The 15,984-nt window shown below is 43.5% G+C and overlaps 1 protein-coding gene across 1 annotated transcript in view; it reads right to left on the bottom strand.

The window, feature by feature from the left end:
- The window catches only part of Wasf3 (WASP family member 3), a 94,958-nt gene that overhangs the window by 39,463 nt on the left and 39,511 nt on the right, over positions 1 to 15,984 (bottom strand). The window contains exon 2 of the mRNA XM_028778023.1: positions 14,479 to 14,566. The gene's annotated coding sequence lies outside the window, so the exon portion shown is untranslated. The remainder of the gene's footprint in view (positions 1 to 14,478; positions 14,567 to 15,984) is intronic.

The raw sequence follows: 15,984 nt of genomic DNA, 5'->3' as shown, positions 1-15,984 counted from the left end.
GGCAACAGAGAGGGGGTGGGCAATTTTGCAGTCTCTACTCTAGAGCTACAGGTAACTATTTACCTCTGGAACAAGAATTAGCCTCTTGCAGGGATGAGACCCCTTATTGGTTGTCCAGTACAGAATGGTCAGCCTTGGAATCATATACACACCACCAATAAAAATGGACTCAGTAGTATGTATATATATGTATATATTCTATACACACACACACATATATATTTTATATATACGTATATATCAAATCAAATAAAAGGAGGCTATCAACGAGAGTTAGGGGCACGGGAAGAGTTGGGGAGGGTATCTGAGAAGGGAGGGCTGGAGGAAGGAAAGGGGGAAATTATATAATTCTATTTTAATTTAAAACACCTTTTTAAAATTAAAAAGTACTATAGCATTCATTTTTATGGATTTTAATATTTCTATGGAGTATCCAGAAATATTTGTGTATATTCATAAAAATACACTGCATATTACTCTTTGCTATAGAATATTTCTTGTTATACACCAGAAATGCCTGTGCCACAATTGACTTACCCATTCTACTGGTGAATGCCTTTGAGCCATTTTAAGTTTGAGTCAGTTATAAAGAATGCTTCTTTGAAAAACCTAAACACACACACACACACACACACACACACACACACACACACACACCAACTGTTGGGTTTCTAATGACCCTCAGAGACCCAAATATAATATAGTCCTAGTCTCTGAGCAATGCCCTGAGGAGAGAGTAGAAACTTTAAGAGTTGGTCCGGGACTCAGGTCAAGGCAGGAGTGAGTGCCACCGGAGGCTGGCAGGCCTTAGTCACTTCCCACTTTTGGGTCTTAGTAATGACGTGAGCAGCTCTTCCCACTTCTGTCTGCAACATGTTACCTCACCAGAGGCCCAGCACAACAGTCTGACCAGCTATGGGACGGAACCACTACACCCTGAGCTAAATCAGCCTTCTTCTTGAAATGACTAACCCAGGCACTGTGTAACACACTGAAAAAAAGCTGACAAATACAGAACTAAGAGTGAAAGTGAAAAGTGGTCATGAGTCTATAGACATAATACCGATGAACAGAAAAGGCTGTCCTAGACTACAAACATGAAGAACTAGAAAGCACATGCTTGAGAATCAGAGGCACCAGAAAGGAGAGAAATGAGAATGGAATACAAGAAAATAAGAAGAATGTCCTTTTAAAAACTCCTTCTTCCCTGCTGGGATTCCCTCTTCCACCCCACTCAGCATGACACTGGCCACAGCAAGGACAGGGCTGAGAAATGCAGAGGAGGATTAGAGCAGCCATCTTCACTGACTGGAACACTACTGCTCTGGAAACTCCCTACCAAAAACAAGAACACTCCTCCCTGGGAATGTATGGGGGTAAATCTATAAACACTGACCCTAGAGAGGAGAGTGTCTCCCTACTAAAATGTCAGACAGTTCACCCTACCGTAACACTCGTCAATAGTCTGCCAGGCACACAACATTCAACCAGCTTTCAGAGCTTCAGATTTCAATACAGGGCAATCATAGCAGGAAAGAGGTTCTCAATAGAATTCATTTTTACATGTTCACCCCCTCAAATATATACATTTTAAACTAAAGAACTGCTCTCCCAAGAAGAGATAGGATTCTTTTCCTTTAAAATGATTTTTTTTCAAATGTTTTATTTCATGTGCATGAGTGTTTGCCTGTATGTCAGTAGATATACCTTGTGTGTGCAGTGCCCTCAGAGACCAGAAGGGGGCACTAGACCTGGAGTTATAGGCAGTTGTGAGCCATCATATGGGTATATAAGGATTGAACCTAGTCCTCTGGAAGAGCAGCCAGTGCTCAGCTGCTGAGCTGTGTTTCCAGATCCAACACACGCATTATAAGTGCAACTAGAACCCCACACTCATTGAGGTTTGTGAGTATCATTTTACTCCTTATGGAACACAAGAAAATACAATGACTGAGGTGAATTTTCAACCTCACAAGCTTCCCCCTCTTGCCCAGCTTTCATGAAGAGATGGCAGTACCTACATGAATCTTGTTAGCCATCAAATCCCTGACACACCAATCTGAAATTTCTATGGCATTAGGGAAGTTAATAATCTATGTTTAAGGCCACATAGTTTTCTGTTACCTGAAGCAAAACCTACTGTCAACCAATACAGTAACTGAATGGCAAGCTACAAGGACAGAAGCTGGGAAGGTGTAAGCATGAACCAATCCTTGCTTCTCTTCCTCCTCTCTTCATGATTGAGGGTCCACTGACTCTAAAACAAGTAACTTACTGATATCCTGTCTGGTACCCACCAGCATCCAAGCTGCTGAAGATGCAGCAGTGGGGGAAGATGAGCCCTGTCTGGAGAGGTCTTCTTCCAGCCTAGTTTTAGCAGACAAGGGAATTAATGACAGACCAAGGATACCACCAAAGTCCAGCTCAGTGAACCAATGAGCTTACTGATGTTTCCAAGAAGAGTAGAAGTGACCCAGATAGAAGTTTCACCAAAGCCCATCCCAACCTGTGCCACAGCTCACAGAAGCTGGGACCCCACAGCTCTCTGCATAAGCAGCAGCGGAAGTCTCTGACCTGCTGGCTAGCTCTCATGGTGTCAGAAGGTACAAGGCAAGCTGCTGGCCGCCAATCGTTCTACTGAGCTATGAACTCAACCGGCTACAATAATGCTTGCTGATGCAAGAGTGGCGTGACTTTATTGGAGGATCAACTGCTCTCTATTTGGACATGAGGCCATTTCCATAGGAGGGAACTAAGTACTGTACTCTACTTGTACTGTAAACCTGGTCAAGAGCCTGTAGCTAGTAATGTCAGAGGCTTAGGAGAAAACCTACAACTGCCAGGCTGCTAAATGGACATGATATCAAACAGCTTTCTAAATATTCATTTATACTCACAGATCGGTCCTGCTCTCAGCCCCCACCAGAGAAGGTTCCTTTTTGCAATGAACAGTGGTGAACACAGAGACTTATAACTCATCAAAGTGCTGAGAGCAAGTGACTGTGGTCCTACACGAGATATCGATATCACCCCCAAAAGGCTCAGAGAACATCACAGAAGATGGGGCAAAGGAGTCTAAGAGTCCAAGGTTAAGGAAGAGTGATGGATGCAAAACATGTCCTAGTCATGACGTGGCCACTGTACTCGTGAGCTCCCTGCACCTGTGGTTACCTGCATAGAGCCTGCACAGGGCTGAGCTAGTTGCCATTTCATCATGCTCAGGGGAGGAGCCAATGAGGCCCCATCCCTCATGGAGGGACAATGGGTAGTTAATGGGTGCTGGGGTGGAATGGTGGCATAGTCTGTAATGTTGTAGCCACAGATAAGCTGCCTATGTTTCAGTGACTGACCACACATACACACTGATGCTCATATAAGCAACCTTAATTAAACTCAGTGGGAGGGGACACACACACACACACACATATCCCAGGGGCCATGTTGGGAAGAAGGAGGATATCAGCAGGAGAGGAAGGTAGGAAATAGATATTAAAGTGACCAAAGCTCAATATATGCATGTTCAAGTTACAGAGCAACAAAGGCAGAAGGAACAGTCAGGATTCTGAAAGCAGAGACAATGCAGCAGACACTGGACAGGGGTCTGAATGGCTGTTCTCAAGGCCGCATGTGGGACTAGCTAAGCATTCACTGCCTTCTAGGTACCTTATCCCCCACAAAGTGTGACAGCTAAGAGCTGTAAATTATATTCTCTTTCACATCCATTCAGAATTCAATCTCAAACTTCTAACTTTGGACCTGCCCAGAAATTCGGTCAGTACAGAACCTTCTGGACAGAAAATCATCACCCACGTCTATTTGGACCTACAGTCTATTTGGACCTACAGTTGTTCAAATACACAGAACTCTCATCACACACGTATCACCAGTGCCTCAAGTCTACAGCTTATCTAAAATGAATTAGAAAACTGTATTCCATCTTCTCCAGAGCTATTTGCCACCTCCCGGGGTGGGACAGGGTGTTAAACACACATGCCTGGTGTTCCAGTCAGCAGCCAGCTCAGGCTGATTCCCACAAAACCCAATGTTCCCTCACGCACACCTGCCCAGTCTGTGTGCTGTGGCTTCCCATCCTACCCTGCCAAAGGCATTTAGTTCTGTGTGCAAAGCAGCTGTTTCTCAATACTAGGGGGCTGCTGGCAAACAATAGGGGAGGTCACAGCATGCTTGGGAGACTGCCATAAAAGCTGACCTTAAGACTAACAAGATGTTTTTAGGGCACAAATGGGAAAAGTTTAGCGCCTTATAGCCTTAGTGGAATATCAGCTTTGCCCTGGCTGTGGAGGGCCTGCCCCTCTGAGATCTGAGAGCTGCCAATCACTAGAAATAACTAACTAAGCCAGGCATGTGCTCTTATGTGTAACCCTGCCAAGCCAGAACCTCGAATCCACTGTCTCATATGCTGGGTCCCTGGACGCTGGCCACCTCCTTTAATCCATTCTAGGCCACCAGTTAAGAGAGGTAAGGGCAGTCCCATGCCCCCAGAGACCACAGAATTATTCAAACTAGTCAATTCTGAGCCTTCCCTTCTTCAGCAGAAACTATCATGAAGGTCTTGTTCAGGGTGCCCTTCACCCTCACCTCCTAACGGACCAGGTGCTTCCCATATGTTACGGCCGACCCTGTCCTGTTGGAAACTGTCATTGCAACACTAACTCTCATTGCTGGTATCCCCACACCTTGCCATGCTGTACTTTACAACAACAGGGAAGTCTAGGGAAGGAGAACACACAGCAACTTCTTGCTTCCTCTTACCCTCGCTTAAGCTTCACTCCTACAACCTGCAAGAATGTCTGAGACTATTACAGGGAGGCCTGTGGCTGCCTTTGCTCTGAGGAGAGCCAAGTCTATGAATTCTGCTCACTCTAATGGCAAGAATGGCCTCAATACAACCTGATTCTGCCAGCCATCCAGCCACCTGCATACATAGCAATGTTTGCCTCCTCTACCCGCTGCTGCTCTAGAATGCCAGCCTTGACTAGTTTCTTACCTTTGTTTCTTACCATTGTGCCTCTCTCCATGTCAACACAGATAGGCTGACTTCTCTACCTGCAGTGTTAGCAAAATGGCTTTTCAGTTCCACTGTAAGCAATGGTTTCTGTGGCTTTCTGAGCCAGTGTGAAGTACTTGTACACTTTTCCCAGGTTGCCTTTATTTTATCTGACACTAATTTAGTTTTGAATTAACTGAAGCACAAGAATGAGAAAGGGAAAAAAATGTTGGGTTGGTCCTTACTCTTGAGAATGTTTTACAACTAACATAATTGATTAATCCAACTGTTGCCCATAGAAGCACTTTGTGTTGTTTTTTTTTTATGGAAGAAAAAAAAAACCAGGATGTATCAAACCATACTTTCACATCTGTCTGTCTGGTAAGTGTGAAGAAAAGGTTGCCAGCAAAATGTTATGGGTTACCAGGGGCTTTGAAAGGAATCTGTTAGAGGTAGAGTTTGTTTGTCCCACTTTTCTGAGAAATGATCTCAATTTAGCAAGAGACAATCTAGTTCCCAGAACCATGAACTAGATCTCAGACTATAGGGATAATCTCCTGTGTTCTGTGTAGAAGCATTACCCATCAATAAAAAAGCTGTTGGCCTATTAGCTGTGGCAGGAAATAGGAGACAGGAGTTCCAGCAGTGAGAAAAGATTCTGGGATAGATTCAGGCAGGAGAAAGTTTGCCCAGATGGTGATGGAGACAGAAGTATGATACTGAGAGAGGTAACCAACCACATGGTGGCCTACGAATTTATTCATAATTAATTACATCTCAGAGTCCTTACTTCAGGAACTGGGGCACAAGTGGTAAAGCCTGTAGTTATATCAGACCCTGTAGAAATCAGGCCAGGATCCCGATCTAGGAATCACGGGACCACGATGTCCAGCTTGGAGTGACTGCAGTCTTTAATGGTAGAGACAGACAGCTCTCACTGCAGGAGACAGATAGACAAAGTCTGCAGTGAAAAACTACAACACGGCACTGGAGCAAATGGCAGAGGCAGGGAAAAGCAAAGGTCTCCCTAGCACCTCTGCTATATTGCAATGTCATGAGAATGGCCGACCAGCAAGGAAGCTCAACAGTACCCTTCATCCCTGCAAGGCTAGCCTGTGCTTTGCTGGTGGTTCTGGCTTCCTCTGCTCCAAACCCACATTCCTTCACAGAGGGGGCATCTTAGCCTCTGCTTCTAGGACCAAAACTAACACAAGAGACCAAAAGGAAGGTCAAAGAGCAAGTGGTGGGCAGGTGGGGATTTAGAACTTGCCAGAATCCCATTCTGCAGGTAAAGGAATGACACTGTGACATGAAGTCACATGTCATGTCACATGTCAGGTGACATGAAGTCCCTGTGATGTGACATGATTCAGTTACTGAAGATTTCACTGGGTGACCTGGAAAATGTCCTGGTGAGGGATGTGGCAAGGAACAGTACAGACATCTGAAAACTTCAGAGGAGGGAGCTATCCACAAAACAACCACACAGTCGGTGACGGCTAAGCTGCTCCAAGTAAAGTCAGCACAGAACTGAAAGCTATAAATTAACAGGACGAGGGCAAGGGTGAGACCCACAAACCCTGCTGGTGGATACCAAATGATTCTCTCAGGACCTGTGCCTGGAGCACCGACACAACAGGAAACTGGGACAAGACCCTGTGTTGGGAGTTAGGAAAGCCTGTCAGTCAAGATAGAAGCAGCATGCTGCTCTGGACCCCAGTCAAGAAAACTGGCATCCTGAAGACTCAGAGGGGACATATATGGAGGATATGTAAGATGCTGTTGAATCTAAACACTTCCAGCAGGTGCTGTATATATATTCTTCCTCTAACTAGGGACAAACAGTGGCAAAACCCGGTCTCAGAAGGGCTGAGTCTAGTAAGAAAGACATCGATGGGCATCACACTGATCAGTCAGAATAAGGGGAGTTCTGTCAGCTGAGTTATCAATTGGAGTCAGGAGCAGTGCATGAGCTAGGGATGGTGGAAAATGTGATCAAGCCCAAGCAGACCCTGAGAGCCCAAAGGAATCTCACGAGCAGTGAGGTCAGAACCCCCAGACCCCACAGTCTCCCAAAGAGCTGAAGGATGGGAGATCCCAGCCTGGTGTTAGTGGTCACGGAGAAACTGATCTCAGCTCCAACAAGAACTGTGAAAGAAAACAGGAAAACTCAACAGCAGCCGCTAAGGGCAGTACCCAGCTTGTCCACTTTTCATGCAGAGAAAAGTAGTCAGAGTTTGAAGTAGGTACAGTTAACCAGATAAGCAAATGCCTGTGTATCTTAAGGAGGTCATGATAAAAGCATACAAATTAACACTCTCTCTCTCTCTCTCTCTCTCTCTCTCTCACACACACACACACACACACACACACACACACACACACACAGTAATGTTCCAAGATGCAAGAGACACGGAATACAAAGTTGATGAAAGTGTCAGCCTGAAGCAGCACTTCAGGCCCTGTGGATTCCTGCACAGTGTCCCATCTGATCCTCTTTATGGGAGAGGAAGTGTTAGACTTTTAAATATGATAGCTAAACATTCACACTGCATTAGTGTCTTTCCAGAAGGATAAGAAAAACCAGATGATTTCATCAACTGGGGGTTTAGGGAGGGGTGGGAAATCACATCAAAGACTTCATGCTGTGACAAGAGAAGGGTTCAATCCTGGTGCTTCCAGCTTACTCCCACTACAATAACTCAGTAGACAAGCTTTCAGCCTGCCATCTCAAATGCAGGTCAAGTTCACCCAGGAACACATCACGTGGACTTGAGAATGCTGGATGATTCTCATCTTCAACAATATTAGCAACGGAGTACCCCAAATACCTACACATTTCTCTTATGTTTCTTAAAGCCTCTTAAAATTAGACTTTAAAAAATGTCTACATTTAGTATTTTGTTTGGTCTAGTCCTGGATGGTAAGGTAATATTAATCTTGACAATATTACCTTTTAATAAAGTTATCTTTCCTGGGAATTAATGTTGACTTGGCCACATTGTGTGTAACTGTAGAATCAAGCTTGCCAAAGACCATTTAAGATTGAAAGACAGGTTTTTTCAAATACTCCAAACAATAAAATAAGTTTGCAGGCCACAGGTAACTGTCAGTATGGGGAAAAACAGGCCATGAATCAGGAACTATCAAAACTGTAAATTTCAGTAGTTTAAATGACCTGTTTTCCTCATGTGGTTTGCTAGCCCCTCTGGTGGTCTTGATTATTTCAATTTTATGTTACTCCTGTGATCTGTTACATGTCATGACAAGTACAGACAATAAAAAACATCAAATTTGAATCATAATGGCTAATAAATTTTAATATGATACAAAAATGCCAAGTTTTTTCCTAATGGCTTTACCAGCCATTACTATCTCCTAAAGATTGCTGTCCTGCCTAACATCCAGCCCTTATCTACATCAGTTCCTAGGAATGATCCTTTCCTAGTGATGCAGGACTAATTAATTAATTAATTATATGCAGTCCTCTCATGTCCAAATGTGATGCTTGGCCAACAGGAGGCAGTGGGGGGAGGGAGGAATGGGACTGTGAGCCAACATCTCTGAAAAGAATCATACTGCCCACTAAACCCTCTGCAATGCTGACTGACCAATCAGAACCTCTCTGATAGTAAAGAGGTTGGAATACTGCAGGACCAGAACCTAACTACAGTTTATCTTGTACGTACAATATACTTTCAGCCCCCAAAACAGCCATTCCTTGACCATTACTGTGTCTGATCTATCATTCTGGAACTAACAGATGAAACCTTTTGGAATATATTAACTTAACAAAACCCTAGTTTTCATCAATCAAAGACTAAGAATGCAGCCAACGGGCATCTGAAGTCACAGCTGAGGTGTCCCAGCTCTGTCGTAACCTGCTGTCCTACCTGTCTCCATGCTGTATTTGAAAAGTGTTTTGATTTATGATTTTCTTTGTTCTGCTACGATTGCCATGTTGGATCATGCTATTTAAGATAACCTGAATCTCTGTTCCCCAGCCATGCTCACTCATGTTTTCCTCTAGAATAGACTATCTCTTATCCTTTGTGAGGTGAGACTTGTGTTTTGGTGGTGAGTTTCTTCTTGATAAAAATCCTCAAAGAAACAAAGAATACAAGGACTATAGCTCAAGAAATTATGGCCACACCTGAAAACCCATGGCCAGCACTGGACCAAAAGGAGACAACATCAAAGACTTCCCATTACAATCAGGAAGAAGACAGGGTATCCATTCTCTCCACTCTCATCCAAAAGCACTTAAAACCTTTGCTATAGCTGTCAAGCAAGAGAAGGAAATGAAGGGTTAAAACCAGGACTGGAAAAAGTAAGACATTCATCCCTATTTATAGACAATGTGATGCTTTACATAAGAGACCTAAAGGCTCCATCCATTTGTAAAACCTGGCAGGGCTAAGGAGTCTGTCTCTTCTATTCCTCATGTGCCAGTGACCTTTAGTCTGATTGCTGCATGCTAGGCAATTAAGAGTGTGGCATGTGGCAGAGCTAAATTGGGTGGCACAGACTGCATTATATACACTGAACTAAGTTATCCAGGCTGCAGATGTTGGCCTTCTAATTACACGAACTTGTAATTCACCTCCGCAGACAAGCGGTCCCAGCAGTATTGATTCTGTGACCACACATAGTGACACAATGCTCAGTGGAGCCCACTCTGTCTTTTCACTTAAGGGCGAGCTTTTCATTTCCCTGGGCCAGGACTGGATCTACTTGCCAGGGTATTACAGTACCCTTGGTGGAGGCAAGTGCCTCCCAGGAGACAGCATCACTACTATCTCTGCCTTCCCACAGTCAAAGCAAGAGCTTGGCTTCTTGAATCCAATTAGTCACGTGGTCCTCTGCAGCCACGCTGCCTAAGCATATCTTCTCTGTTACACTTCAGAGAAATGCAAACTGAGGAGGCAGAGGGACAATGAATATCACACGGACCAAAGCACAGCACTGTGCTAAATGGTTACCTTTTCTGTCTGAGCTGTGGTCTGTCTGCTCAAGAATTAGGGGCATCCTGGAATCCGTATGCTTCCATTTTCTCTCTTCCCCTCTCTCCTTGAGAGTCCCGCTCAATTTAACTCTCATTTGCCATGAATGATCAACTCCAACATATAAAAGAGATACATTGGTTTACATTTTTGCTGTTTCATTTCTATCAGAGACTTTAAATCACTGATGGATGAGCTGTCTGGACCTTCACCTCTTCACACTGCCTTGCACCAAGCAGTATGCATGAGCCTGAGACTCCTGTCTCACTCTCTTTTTTTACATTCCACACATATGATCAGCTTTTGGCTGACCACTGTATATATGTGGTGGATATTCATGCCACAACCTAAGCTTGCTCAGGCCAGGGGAATAATCCTAGGTCTCTGTGGGTCCAGATCCAGTATGGCTCCTTGTAATACAAATACTACCTGGTATCTAGAATGCACATTGAATTGCCAAGGAGACTCAGTGTAATGCTGTGTGGGCCATGCAATTTCTCACAGGAGCAGGATCCTCTCCTTCTACTATGTGTAATCTGTCCTCTTTTTAAGCCCCAGCACACACTAAGTGTGTGTGTGTGTGTGTGTGTGTGTGTGCATGTGTGTGTGCATGTGTATGCATGTATGTGTGTGCAAATGTGTGTGCATGTATGCATATCAACTAAAATAAGATATGCATGACTAGGTGTACATGTAAAGAGGTATATATATTTTTGAATGATAACATTTAGAGAAATTATTTCTAAACTTTTATAATCAGTATAGGATAGACATCCCAGTGTAGATTTGCCCCTCAGGTTCCAAGTCATTGAAATGAAAAAGACCTACATTTCAAATATCTGAATAATACTACTGAGATAAAGATGACAAACAACCTCCACTTAAAGAACAAGGCTCTCAGATTAAATGAAGAAACTATCCACTAAAAGCATGCCAAGGGCTGTGCCGGTCAGCAGGCATGGCTAAAGAGACATAACAGGAGAAGGAAGGAGGTCCTATCCAAGAAACACACATGGAATCCAAACCAGGGGGCAGAAGATAGTCCCATCTCTCAAAATCAAAACAGCAGATACCAATCGAATTATGGTCTTTTCCTTAGGAGGCCAACAAACTGACAGCCAAGCTGCACCTCCCATCCCTCCACTTGCAGCCATAAATGATAGGCTCCTTAGTGCAATCACTACCACCATCCTAAAGGGGTTCAGATGGTCAACAAATCTGCCTAGATCAGGCATGGCTGCTGGGAGTCCTGGGAATTCTGGACTTGTGCATCGCAGTTGCCACAATAATACCTCCCACTGCTTCTATAGGGGTTGAGGATTCCACTGGGGACGTGCGTGTAGCTGCCTTGAGGATTGATCTAGGATATCATTCTGACAACAGTGAAGGAGTCACCATCACTTCTAAAGTTGTTATGGCAACCACTAGGGTGATCTTAATTCCTGTTTACCACCTTACACTTTTTGACTTGTTCAGCTGGCATTTTTATACAACACAGGATGACCTACCCAGGGCCAGCATCAGACACAGTGAGCTGGGTCCTTCTGCATCAATCATCAATTAAGACAAAAGCCCCACAGGCTGGCCACAGGGCAGTCTGATGGGGACATTCTCTCAGTTGAGGTTCCCCCTTCCAAAATGACTCCAGCTTATGTCAAGTTGACGTAAAGCTGCCCAGCACCATTCCTGACACTTTCCTTTGAGCCCTTCCTGCAGTGGTCCCTCTTTAAATGTCCCTGGACACAGAGATTCAGCACTCCATGTATCTGTATCCACACTACAGGCACTTCAGATTTCCTATGACGGCCAGGATAGGTAAGCACAATACACTTGTACAGGCTGGCATGGTAACACAGGACAGTGAGCCACAGACTGTTGTGCATGAGCCCACCCTTTAACGCTACATAAGTAGCATCCATTCATCCTCATGAGGCCAGTTTCAGACCTCTGTTCCAAGCACAGCAGCTTGTATAAACCCCAGGATAACCATGTTCTGATGGCTTATCATCTGTTCAGGTCTACATAAGGGAGAGGGTGGGCTGAGTTCCTTTCACTGAGAGCTGGTAACGCCAGGAGCTACTGGCTTTGAAAATGCCAAGCAGACAGAGCGTTGTTGAGAGGGTGGCCAAGAGCAGCTGTCAACACTAGCTGCTGACAGCTGCTAGGAGCTCAGACTGCTAAGGCTGAGAGCCAAGAGCCACTGACACATGAAGCTCAAGGCTGGAACACTAAAGAAGGTAGACTTCGCATTTTTATGACTTCAACCCAATTTAAGCAAAGGAACAGCGGCTGACTGATGACATTTAGACTTGTCTATTCTGCATTCAGGATTACATATGAACTCCTGTGCTATTCCACCCCATCATACAGCACATTCAGATGGAAAGGCACACTGCCATATGCTTTTTAAACCTAAACATCTTTCTGAGGCTAGAAAACTGTCTTATTTCAAATGACTTAGGAATAAGTATAGAAAATCATAGAGACACTGGACAGGTCGCATGACTATTCTAAATAGTTGGGTCCAAAACTCAGATTTCCTCAACTCCATATTGAAAGCCTTCATGACAGTGAGTAAACATTTGGAAATCACTAAGCAGAAATCAATGCACATAATATGTGACTGACAGTGATAAATAATGTGAGCAAATGATACATGCTATACAAGTATATACACATGCACACACACATATGCACACACACATGCACTTAAGCACACACACAGCATACAATGTCTACTGGTACTCAGCATGAATTTGCATCTCCAGTCCTCTTGTTAGAATTGAATTGCTAAGGTCCATCTTTAGCAGGAGGTGTTCAGAGTTCATCAGTCACAGATGTTAGTGGGGATGGGAGGGGCCCAATCACACACACACACACACACACACACACACACACACACACACACACACACACATACACACAGCACAGCACATACACAGGGCAGCCCCCTCCCAGAGCTGTTAGGTCCTGCTTGTTCCAAAACTCTAGAAAACTGAGAAGACACAGGCTGTATGCTTCTGTGACTGAGTCCACAATCAGAAATGGCAGCAGCATGAAGCTTCAAAGTATTCTTTAACAATAGAAGGGGGCAAGTCTCGGTCTGTGGAGAAAAGGACAGAAATCTCCAAAGACTTTAAAAACCACTTTGCCATATTAACATTTGGCCATTTTGTCTTTTTTATTCTATACATCTCTTTCTGCAGAGTATGTTAAAAACTGCGCTGAATATATATATACATATGTATGTATATATACTCATTCTTGTTTGTCGTTCTTTCCCCTACTTTAGAGACTGTAGGGTTAATTTCACTTTTTTCGTCCTCCTTTCCTGGGTACACTGACTTGCATTCCTGCTGCTTTGTGCTCACAGAATCTCCAGCCCACAGTGCCCTCATTCCTAACACTGATTCTGTTACTAACAGTTCTAGTACTAGCAGACACCTTTAGTGAGTTCTGAAAGGACTTTTGGATTCCTGTTTTTCAAAGTGTTTCTTAAATTGCTGATTTTGTGAGACTTTATCAATTATTAATTCTAGCACTGGATGAAATAATGAATACTACTAGATGCATCCTAGATAAATGATCACAGAAATTCAAAATACTCTGTTGCCTACTCTGTTAGTACTGCAGACTGTGCTGACCTCTAAGCACCATCCAGCTCCCTGGCTTCTGAAGTACACAGCACTTAGCACCACATATTTCCGTTCTGAACTAATAAAATCAAGTGCAGGGGATGACTGTTACCAGGAGGCCTCGGGATATGACTGAGAGTACACAGCCAGAATGTTTCCTTCCATTGCTGGGAGTCTTGCAATCAGCAGAAGATCCTTTGATTACATTTAGATACCGAATAGATGGTCTGCTAGCTGGAACCACCTGACAAGGAGTGGGCACAGAAGAATTGAAAGAAAAAGTCCCACAGCATGCCCAACCATTTGACACTGTGACACAACATTGTCATATACAAAGGTCATGCTTGAGAACCATACAGCTCAATTATGCGGTTGGGGGCAGAGGTGGCTCTGCAGTTAAGCACCCACATGACAGCTCACAAACATTTGCCAGAAGATCTGACAGCCTCTTCTGACCTCTGAGGGACTGCATGCTCAGAGTACACATACACACATGCAGGCTAACACCCAAACACATGAAATAAAATCTTACTTAAAAAAAAATCATATAGGGAAAATGAATAGAACAACTTAATATGACATAAACTAGAGAATCATATTATGTGCTTCACTCAAAAATAAAATGAATATATCCAGTCACAGTTTTTCTCTTTTAATATTCCAAAGCACTGACAAAACTCAAAGACCTTTAATTATTATCAATATATTGAAATACACTGATAGTAAATATTCAGAGCCATTAATATCTTTTATGCTATTCTATTTTCAATTACATTTCTAGATCATTCTGTTGCTGCACTTGAGAAGCCTTGAGGCTAAAAGACACTCCTACCAAGTAGGTTGACTTGTGGGCTGAAAGGGTCTCAGCAGCATCGCCGCCTCAGCTTAGGTGTCAGCAGGAGCAGCAAGCGGGATCAGAACTAAATGGAAAAATAAAGAAAATAATTAAATAACAGTAGCTGAAATGTTCTCAGGCCTTCACCTAAGCCTGAAATTTAAATTTTACAACTCAACAATTTCACCAAGGGGACCCTAATCCCAGAACCATTTTTTTTAATTAGTTTAAGGAAAGATCTAATGTAGGACTTAAGTTTATACAGCCCAGCTCCCTATTCAGGAATAAACTTTAGAAGTAGCTTGAAGACTTCATAGTTAATAAGAGCTGAACGATAGGAAAATAGCCAGTTGTATTCTAAGCACTTTCAACCACATAGTTTGATTTGTTCACTCAACAGTAAGACGTATCTGCAAGTGCTGTTGCTACCTCTCAGCATTCATGCAAGGACTGTTCATTTTTCCCAACAATATTTGTATTTAATTAGAATCCTGTTAATCATGCTATAGACATTTTTGATAGTGGGAAAAATGGAGATTAAGACAAGCTATTCTGTTAGACCAAACACATAAAACCGCTAGGAATGACTGCTCATGAAAAAAATCAGGATGAGAAACACGCAGGGGACGTTGTTGCAAAATCAGTGAGTTTAAGACATGGAGAATAAAGCAGTTTAGAAGACAGACACACTTTGCCAAACTGCGTCTCAGCAGTCACTACTGGCAGTGGTTAAACCTGGGAAAGGAATACCTGTGCAGGTTCTGAACAAAGAAAAGCAGCATCAAGTTTTCCAAACAATAATCTGAACATGCCTGAGCTATACCAGTTCAAGTGACTTTAAGAATCAATGCAGTGAAGACAGCCGCCATCCTTTTTTAAAAGCATCTTGAAAAGTCAGTTCTGTAGCTTCCTAGTGATGTTAAAGAGTAAAGGAGAAACGCAGGGGGTTGGCTCAGAGGTTAGGAATGCCTGCCTACTGCTCCTGCAGAAGGCTTAAGTTCAGTTCCCATCAGCCAGGGCAGGCAGTTCACAACCACCTCTAATTCTAGCTCCAGGGGTTGATGACCTCTTCTTACCTCCACAGGTAACACACACACAAACACACATGCATATATAGAATTGAAAAGAAAATATACCTTTTTTTTAAAGTAATCTGTGCATGTTAACTTATTTACAAATGCAGAAAACTATCCTTGGGTTTAGATTATCCAGGCTTCATTTCACCTGCACTAGTCCAGCTGGTCTGACTTGATGGTTTTAAGAGGTCTGAATGAGCAATGCCACTTGGTCCCCAGCTGGTGGCACTGTTTGGAGAGGATATAGTACCTTTAGGAAGTGGAACCTTGCTGTGGGAAACACATCACATTGCTGGGGCTTTGACGGTTCATGACCGGTCGCCACGTCCTATTTTCTCTGCTTGCTTCCCATGTAGAGTTGAGATATGATCTCTTGGCTTCCTGCACCTGCACCTGCACCTGCACCTGCACCTGCACCTGCACCTGC

Source organism: Grammomys surdaster, unplaced genomic scaffold (assembly GCF_004785775.1).
Source record: "Grammomys surdaster isolate TR1022 unplaced genomic scaffold, NIH_TR_1.0 320, whole genome shotgun sequence".
Classification (NCBI taxonomy): domain Eukaryota; kingdom Metazoa; phylum Chordata; class Mammalia; order Rodentia; family Muridae; genus Grammomys; species Grammomys surdaster.
The sequence above is the reverse complement of the archived record's forward strand: the minus strand, read 5'-3'. Positions and strand labels throughout refer to the sequence as shown.